Source organism: Fukomys damarensis, unplaced genomic scaffold, assembly GCF_012274545.1.
Source record: "Fukomys damarensis isolate Sample0158 unplaced genomic scaffold, DMR_v1.0_HiC HiC_scaffold_15, whole genome shotgun sequence".
NCBI lineage: Eukaryota > Metazoa > Chordata > Mammalia > Rodentia > Bathyergidae > Fukomys > Fukomys damarensis.
Window position 1 is genome coordinate 39055771 of NW_022900927.1, and position 9129 is coordinate 39064899.

A 9129-nucleotide genomic window follows, 5' to 3' on the forward strand; every position below is an offset into this window, starting at 1 on the left:
TACACACACACACACACACACACACACACATATATATAAATTGAATTTTGGGAAACTTTAATGGTGCTGCCAACTTTGGAAAAAGTCATCCCAATTTACTGTGTTGAGTTGGCATTGTACAGAAATGGACAACCATATTGGTCTAGAAATGTTAATTTATTTTTACTTTTATTTTTTTTTCCATGTGTACAGGGGTAACACATCGTACTAAATATGTAAGGTCATATCTATGTGGGCTTGATTACAGAAACTAATAAAGTATTCTCTAAATAATGAAAAAAAGAATAAGATAAGACTATAAGAGCGAGAAGCAATTTAAATATGTTCAGGGACCATTTTCATCTCCAGAATTAAGGATTATTTTAAAGTTACATCATTGCGTTTTCTCTTTTACTTTCCTTTTTAGTTTTATTTTAGGATTCCCTATTTTTAATGTTCATACAGAGATTTCTTTAACTGAAATACCAAATGTTTCTTTGGGGTGAAAAACTATATAGTACACAGGATCCTAATGAGATAATTAATAATGTGAAATAGGAAGTAAAGGGCTAAAGGTGTAGGACAAGTGGGAAGAGTGGGGGAAAGGTAATAAGGGAGAGGAAAAAAATATGAGAAACTGAAAAAATGGAAATAAAGTGTTTGTAAATGGGGAAGGGAGGAGGGGGTGAAGGGAGGGCAGGGACAAGGGGAAAAAATGAGAATCAAGACCCATTATGTAAAGGTACATCCCAATGATGAATGTAATTGTATTGTATACCTAGATTGTACCAATAACCTCAATAAAAAGAAAAAAACAAAGAAACAAAGAGTAGGGATTTTTACCAGGTAGGAGAAGAAAAAGTCAATTTTTAATGAAACAGGAGGAAAAGCAAATTCTGAGCATTTGCATAATGGATGTAAGTAGGTGAGCAGAAGTGTGCACAGGTTCCCTTAAAGCATTATATGTCGTCAGTGAAATAGGAAATTAAAAAAAAAAACAACATTAACACCACTAACACTGACTTATTATTAATTATGCAGCAAATACTGGGCTGGGCCTATGAATTGTGCCTTAATATCTCTTATAATTTAGATACTATCTGTACAATAAAAGCAATGGTATAATTTGTGTATTCAATTTTAAAAGCAGTTTTCAATTTAACGTATATTAATATTTAAGGAAACCTAGTATTAACCAAGTAACAATATATTTTTAGAAGCAACCCCATTTACTATCAGCAAATTTAAAGCAATTTTTCTCTTTTTCATTAAGATTTGTCAAAAATAATAAAATATGAGAGTATGAAATAGTAGAAATAATTGTTCCTTGTAACAAATTTATATATCGGGAAAAATAATAGAAAATAACTCATATCTTCCGTGTATTGCCTGGAATGGCTAGTCTGTTTTACTGACCTGTGTCAGAGAAGAAATATTTCTCTAAGATTAATCTCTGACTAATGACATGATCAGTCAATCTTCTCAAACCTTTGTTAAATTTATAGTTTCAATTGAAGAGCAGAAGGGAAAGACGAGCTGAGTCTCTCTTTATTTGAATTTATTTCTTGCAAACACTTTCAAGTAACATAGCTATAATTTTTTTAAAAAAATTAGAAGAGTAGAAGCAGTGTGGTAATGACAACCACAACGTATATAAATTTTGCAAAAGCAAACAAAGAAAAATAATCCCTAAGTCATCAATCTTACCTTTTCTAAAATATTCAGGAAGATCTGTGAGAGAGCTACTTTTGCTTGATGCATATTAAAATACAGAGCTCTCTAGACACTCTTATTTTCTGAAAGTAACAAGTAGTATCTTGCATAAAAACCTAATTTACCTTTAAATTCTCTACTCATATCACAAAAGATGAAAAGAGAAAGAAAAAGCAGAGAAAAGAAAACAATTGCAGAGTTTAAAAATAAAAACTCATCAGACTCATACTTGAACCTATCGCCTTTGGTAACTGTCATATTATTTCAGCTGATAGTAAGAAGGAAATTTTGTTGAATATATACATATAAAAAGACCAAGCACATACTTGGTACAAAATTTTGTATTATTTCCCAATCACTTCTTCATAAAATATGACCCATACCAAGATAAACATCAATAAATACATAACAATTAATATTGTGGATTTTTAGCCAGAAAAATGGTTGGGCAAACAACCTTTCTGATCTTTAGTTTCTACATGTATAAAATAGAAAAAACATCTAAAAACAATTACCATAAGATAATGTATTAAAATGTATATCAAGCATTCAAGTAAGGGGTCTGGAGCAATATAAAATGCTACCATGATTATTCTTTTGCCTCGTATTAACTTTGCCAGTCTTATTTTACTTGATCTATTTCTGCCCTCTACTCTCTACTTCAGAATATTTAAAGGTTTCAGAAACACACATGCCCATTCTTCAGCGATCCTACCTCCTCAAAAAAGTTTCTTACATTGCCCATAGAAGTGTTGAAGAGCAAATTGTAGCTAGAAATCAGAGAGATATGACAGGTAAGCTTACCCATCAATCTAAGTGACTGGAGAGTTGCTTAGAGGATTAGCAGTACCTGCCTGTGGGTGTGACTGGGTGGGTTATGGAGGGCTGATTTTGGAAACTATACCCCTGGCCCCTTCTCTAGTGCTGCTCTCCTGCTCTGTTTCCCAGCTACCATGAACTATGCAGTTTTTCTCCTCCATGCCCTTGTGCCATGATATTTCTGCCCTGGAGCCAGCTAATGGTGAACTAAATCTCTGAAACTGAGACAAATTAAACCTCTCCTCCTTTAAGTTGTAGGTGTCTGTTACTGTGTCCCAGAAACATAAAAGCTGACTAATACAAGAAAGAAAAGATGAGGTCATCAAAATTTGCTTCTGATTATAGAAACGTAATGTAAATTCTTATATTTGCATATCTGTGTTTACCCGTCTTTTCTGTATCTATTGAACTACAGACTTTTCAGAAGTAGGGAAAGAAGACCATGTCATTTTCCTACTTTTACCATTCACATTCGGTAGATCAATTTCTCTTATAGTGTACTTTGACCACTCACTTTAGAAAAAATTATTTTAAAAATAGATCCAGAATCAGGACTGCTGTTTACCATGACTAAGCTTTTAATTGCATTTTATCCATTCCAAAATGGCTGTGAGATTTTTACAAACCCAGCAATTACTATTTGCTCTCCTTTCTTGTAAATAGATTATTTGCTTAAATCCATTCCAAACCAAATAGGAAATAAGTGCTTTTATTTATCCAATATCATCATTTCAAACCTAAGACAGTTTTGTTAGACAGGGTTGTTTAATATTTTTCTAAGAAGTTCAACTGTAATTCAAAGAATCATGCAGCAATTCAACTTTATAATATATTCCATTCCAAAATAACACTTTCATAGGTATCCTGGAAGGCAGAAAAGGGAATATAATGGCATCTTTGATAATTTCCCTGGAATAGAGTTAAAGGTCAGTTGAAAAGTAATGGAAATATACTAGAAAGAGTGTGAAGTTTAGTGTTCAACAAAATTAGAATCAAAATATCTGCCATTTACTAAAACAACTGTGGGTAAGTTACTTATTTACTTGTTTCAGTGTCCTCCTTAAATTAAGCCCCTTATTAAAATAGAGCCCATGTTAAATATATAAAATAAATGAAATTATTATTGAAAAACAGCTGCTGTTTAGTGCATCATAAAGTTCATAAATGAAAATATCTTCTATGTTGAAGAAAGAAAAGCGAAGAAAATTTCTAAGTATTGGCAAAGATGAATGAAATATCTCAAAACATAGGAAAAAATATACCAGAATGTAAAACTATTTAGTTGAGTCCGAAAGAAAATACAGGAGGTTTGATATGCAAATAATAATTTCAGATGAAGGAAAATGAACAGATGGAAGAAAGAATAATCAAGCCAACAAAAAGAAAAATGTTTTCTGAATTAAAGGAACATTTGAGATGCCAATTAGAAGAGTTCACTACATACCCCCCAAAAAACTAATTTAAAAAAACTTTTTTGTATGCATCCTTGTAAATTGTTCTGAATTCTTAAAATGGGGTAAACTGTTTTAAATTTCCAGCAAAGGAATTTACTTTTGCAATAAAAGGATTCAGTGTAGCATTCAAACTTACCTGAAGTACCAAAAGGTAGAGGCTGACATTCACGTACCATTGACAAAGGTCTGTAATGAAGAACTCATACCCAGATGGGACACTTATCATTGGGAAAATAAACAATGTGCATCTCAGGATATGCAGAGATTCTGCGATTATGTTACATATGTATTGCCATCTGAGGGAAATATGTGAGGAGTTACCAAATAGCCACCGAGCAAGATGAGAGACCTTGGAAGAGGAAAAAGATGAAAAGAGGAGAGAAGAGTGACTCCTATTTTTTTTAAAGTACAGAGATCTATATGGCTGGTCTCCAAGGAGAGGCTGTCAATTGAGATGTGACAGTCTAATTATGGATTCTGTTTGGAAGTCTGAGCACCTTACTTTTAATGAAAGGTATATAAAATACATATTACATATATAAATATATAACATGAAGAAAGAAAATTAATAATCTGAACCAACCAACTGACCATCCTAACAGCTTGACTCTAGATTGTGATTCCTCGTTTCACTGTACCAGGAGTGACTACTATCATTTTCCTGCTTTTTTTTTCCTGAATTTGTTTTGAAAAAATAGATGTGCATTATCTCCATACAATACATCATTTGCTTTCCTAGTTTTAAGATTTATATAACCTGACATTAGACTGTACGCAGCTTTCTGGAACTCATTGCATGTAATAAGATGCCCCTAATATCCATTTGTAGATGATCTGCTCTCACTTCAGGATAATGATCCATGTGGCATAAACCCACTGTAGTTTTTCTGGCTTTTTGATGAGCACCAGCGGGTATCATTTAATTAATAATTCAGTACATATTTCTCAGTAGAAGAATTTCCTAAGGAGTGAAATTAAAGATATCAACTTATATACTAATAAATATCCATCCTACAAGGTAATGTCAAATGTTTCTTTATCTTCAAAATTACTTTTTCCAGTTTTTTGTAATGTATGAGTTTCCATTGAAAGGTACCAAAATTTGACATTGCCATATAGTAAGAATTCTTAAAATATAATGTGGTACCTTAAAATTCCAGTTGAGACTAGAAAATTAAGAATATTAAATTATTTTAAAATTTACAGACTAAAAAAGGTTGGGTATTGAGGAATATGGGAATGCATTCTAAAATGTTATCTTTTTTTTTTTAATTGTATCAGGATTGAACTCAGAGCCTTGCACATGCCAGGCAGTTGCAGTGCCACTGAGCTACATTCCCAGCCCTAAAATGTAGTTAAAGTTTATATTCATTCTTTTGAACACAAACTTTGAACAAGAAAATTAATTTTGTGACTAGGGAGGCAAATACTAGCAGAATGTAAAATATGCTAACAGCTATAAATCAATAGGCAAAGAAGTAAGAGTTATAAATAACTAGGAAAAAAATCCAGATAGAAGAAATCAAAAAATGTTGAAAAACTATCATTAGTTTCACTGTGTGATTGACTTGCCGATTTCCCCTAATAAATAAATCACTAGGCCACTTTAAAAAAATACTAAATAAAATGCTCTATTCTTTCTTAACAGCACACAACATACAGCAAAAAAATTAAAAACAAGATGTTTAGCTATTACACAAATAGAAGAAAATATAAGTAGAAAAATTATATTAGTAAAAGAATTTAAAGACAAATTATTAAATAGGGACGTACATCATCATATGAAACACTGAGCAAAGATATATCTAAATTTCAATTAAATAAAGTCAAACTCAAAATGCAAAATTAACTTAATAAGCATATAGTTATAGTATGAACTGCTTATATTCATCTTTCTAAATAATCAAACATGGAGCCAAAAATTTTTTGAAGAATTGTGCTCTAAAAGTATACAACTAACTCATTTATGTCTGTATTTTCAATCCAAAGGAATATTTATAAGAATGTGTCATGTAATTTGACTGAAAATTTTCCATAATATGTTTAAAGAAATGTTTAGTTTAAAAAATTAAGAAGTTTTAATCTAACAAATTTAGAAATGTTAGAGGTAACTGAAAAGCCTACTACCCACCTGTCCTTTTTTAAACTCTGAATCAAATAACTTATCAAAATTAAATTTACTAAATGTTCTTAAAAACTAAAAAAAGATTTCTATTAAAAATCACTAAAAATTTACTGAGAAGGAAATCTAGAGACTTGTCCAGAATGGTTATTAATAAATAAATAATGTGAAAGGCTTAGTGTTTATCTCAAAAAAAGGGAAGATTAAAAAATAATAAAAAAGAAAAGAAAGACAAATATTAAAATAAGAAAGAAATACAATTCAAAATGATCTTCTATCTTCCAAAATACCTTTTAATGTTTCATTTCCCTTGCCTTTATAATCAGTGTTTAATAATTGTATCGCGGGGGGAGTGTTTGTTTTGTTTTTGGTACCAGGGATCAAACTCAGGACCTGACACTTGCGAGGCAGGTGGTAGAACCACTGAGCTAAATCCCCAGTCCTAGTAATTGTATTTTATAATCAGTTCTCCTAACATATGCATAATAATAAAGTGCTTGGAATTTTTAGATGATAATAACCGTGATTCAGCAATGTTAGGATGGCTTCTGACAGTGAGACAGAAACTCATGCTCCTGAGAGATCAGGCCATGAACATAAGTGCTCCAAGACGAGCGTGGACAGTCAGAAGAACTTGCTCTGCTGCTAACTGGAATACACAGACCCATGAAAAGAGCCTCCACCTCCATGCAAGGACTGCATGTAGGAGTGTGGGCCAACAACAGCCACATTTCCCAGTTTTCAGGAGATATTAAGCCAATTTTATCTTTTTGGGTTGTTACTTGGCAACAAAATGAATTTTTTTTAAAATTCAGTCAAGAACTATCCTATCAGAACAAAAATCTCAGTGGACCCAATGAAATAGGTCTTTGGGAAACCTTGCTCAAAAGAACATTGTTTAAATCCTTTTCCTTAACCTCCAAATCTGATGCTTTACAGATATTTTAGTATAAACAGCATACATAGCAATTTAATTTTTAAATTTCCCTCAAGACGATGTTCCAGCAGTGGTGTGTAGAAAATTAGATTATTTTTAGACATTTATTTTATTTATTTATTTATTTATGTATTTATTTAGGTACCTGGGATTGAACTCCAGTCCTTGCGCTTGCAAGGCAGGCCACCGAACCGCTGAGCTAAATCCCCGGCCCAACATTTTTTTATTTAAAGACGTTTAGATATTCTGTAGAAGAGATGAAGAAAAATAAGAATATATTGACTACTCCACCCCATTTCCGCTAACTTAGGTAACTGATTTTTAGAAAACATACTGAAATATAAAGAGTGTGTTACAATTTCCTTTTGCTTAAATTCTTTAAAATTTATAATTTTACGTGTGACAAATACACAAAAATAAACCGGCACAAAAGATTACTTATGACTTCTTAAATTACATAAGTCTGTTTCTGAAATATCATTTATAATTCACAATTAGTCTTTCATTATCAAATATCAAGAAAAGAAATGTATTTCAGATTCTCAAGCCACTGCCTCTGCGTCCAGACCTCACAATCATATGCCCTGGCACCTGCCCAAGGTGCATTCCAAGTTCTTTCTGGTTCTAATTCCAGGATGGCCAGTTTCAAGGATCAGCTGACTGCGGATCTCCTTAAGGAAAAACAGATCCCCAGAATAAGATTATAGTTGTCATGTTGATGCTATTGGCATGTCATCAGTATCTTCATGAAGGACTTGGCAGATGAACTTGCTCTTGTTAATGTCATGGAAGATAAATTGAAGGGACAGGTGATAGATCTCCAACACATTGGCCTTTTCCTTTGATCTCCAAATATTGTCTCTGGCAAAGACTATAATGTAAGTGCAAATTCCATACTGGTTATTATCACAACTGGAACACATTGGCCAGAGAGAAAGCCATCTTAATTTGATCCAGTGTAACATGAACATTCATCATCCCTTATGTTATAAAGTACAGCCCAAACTGTAAGTTGCTTGTTGTTTCCAACCCAATGGATATTTTCATCTACGTGGCTTGGAAAATAAGTGGCTTTCTTAAAATTCATGTTATTCAAAGTGGTTGCAACCTAGATTCAGCCCAGTTCCATTGAATCCTCAGGGAGCATGGAGATTCTAGTGTGCCCTTGTGGAGTGGAGTGAATGTTGCTGGTGATGCCCTGAAGAATCTGCATGCCAAGTTAGGAACTGATGGGAATGAGGAGCTTCGGAAAGAGGCTCAACAACAGGTCGATGACAGTGCTTACGAAGAGATCAAACTAAACACCTCTTGGGCAGTTGGACTGTCTGTGGCAGATTTGAGAGAAAGCATAATGAAGAATGTTAGGAGGATACATCCAATTCTACCACAATTAAGGGTCTCTATGGAATAAATGATGATGTCTTTTTTTTCTCATTGAGTTTATTGGTACTTTTCAAGTATACAGTACAGTTGCATTTATCACTGGGATCTTGTACCTTTACATGACAGATCTTGGTTCTCATTTTTTCCCCATGATGTATTCTTCAGTTTTCCTTATGTCTTGGGAAAAATGGGATCTCAGAGGCTGTGAAGGTGTCTATGAATCTTGAGGAAAAGGCTCATTTGAAGAAGAGCGCAGATACCCTGTGAAAGATTCACAAGCAGCTGCAATTTTAAAATCTCTTGGTGTCACATCTCTTCACTGTCTGGATACAAGAGGATTTAGGTGGAGGTTGTGCAATGTTGTCCTTTTTATTTAATCTGTGGTTGAAGTGGTAGTATTAAGATGGCCTGGGAAAAATATCAGTTCCCCCCAAAGTTAGAAATAGAAATGGTTCAAAAACCCCATAATTCTATCCTGATGCCAGATAGTACTTAATTTGTATAGTCCTAAACTGGTTAGAGTAAAGAAGCCCCACCATCTCTAAGATGCCACAGCCAATGTCACATAGGCTCCAGTTAGCCTTCAAACCAGATGTGTTACTCTGTTGTATAACTTCATCAACAAAGCCTAGTCTGACTTTTTTCCCAGTTGATCACAGCCTGGGATCCAGTGTATAAATCCAATATTGAATGGCTTGTGGATAACTGTTTTAAAGGAATAT

The 9129-nt window shown here is 33.2% G+C and overlaps 1 protein-coding gene and 1 pseudogene across 9 annotated transcripts in view; one reads left to right on the top strand and one right to left on the bottom strand.

Moving 5' to 3' along the window:
• The window catches only part of Kcnc2 (potassium voltage-gated channel subfamily C member 2), a 177467-nt gene that overhangs the window by 76950 nt on the left and 91388 nt on the right, over window positions 1-9129 (bottom strand). The window lies entirely within an intron of this gene.
• On the top strand, window positions 7651-8701 carry LOC117286150 (annotated as a pseudogene).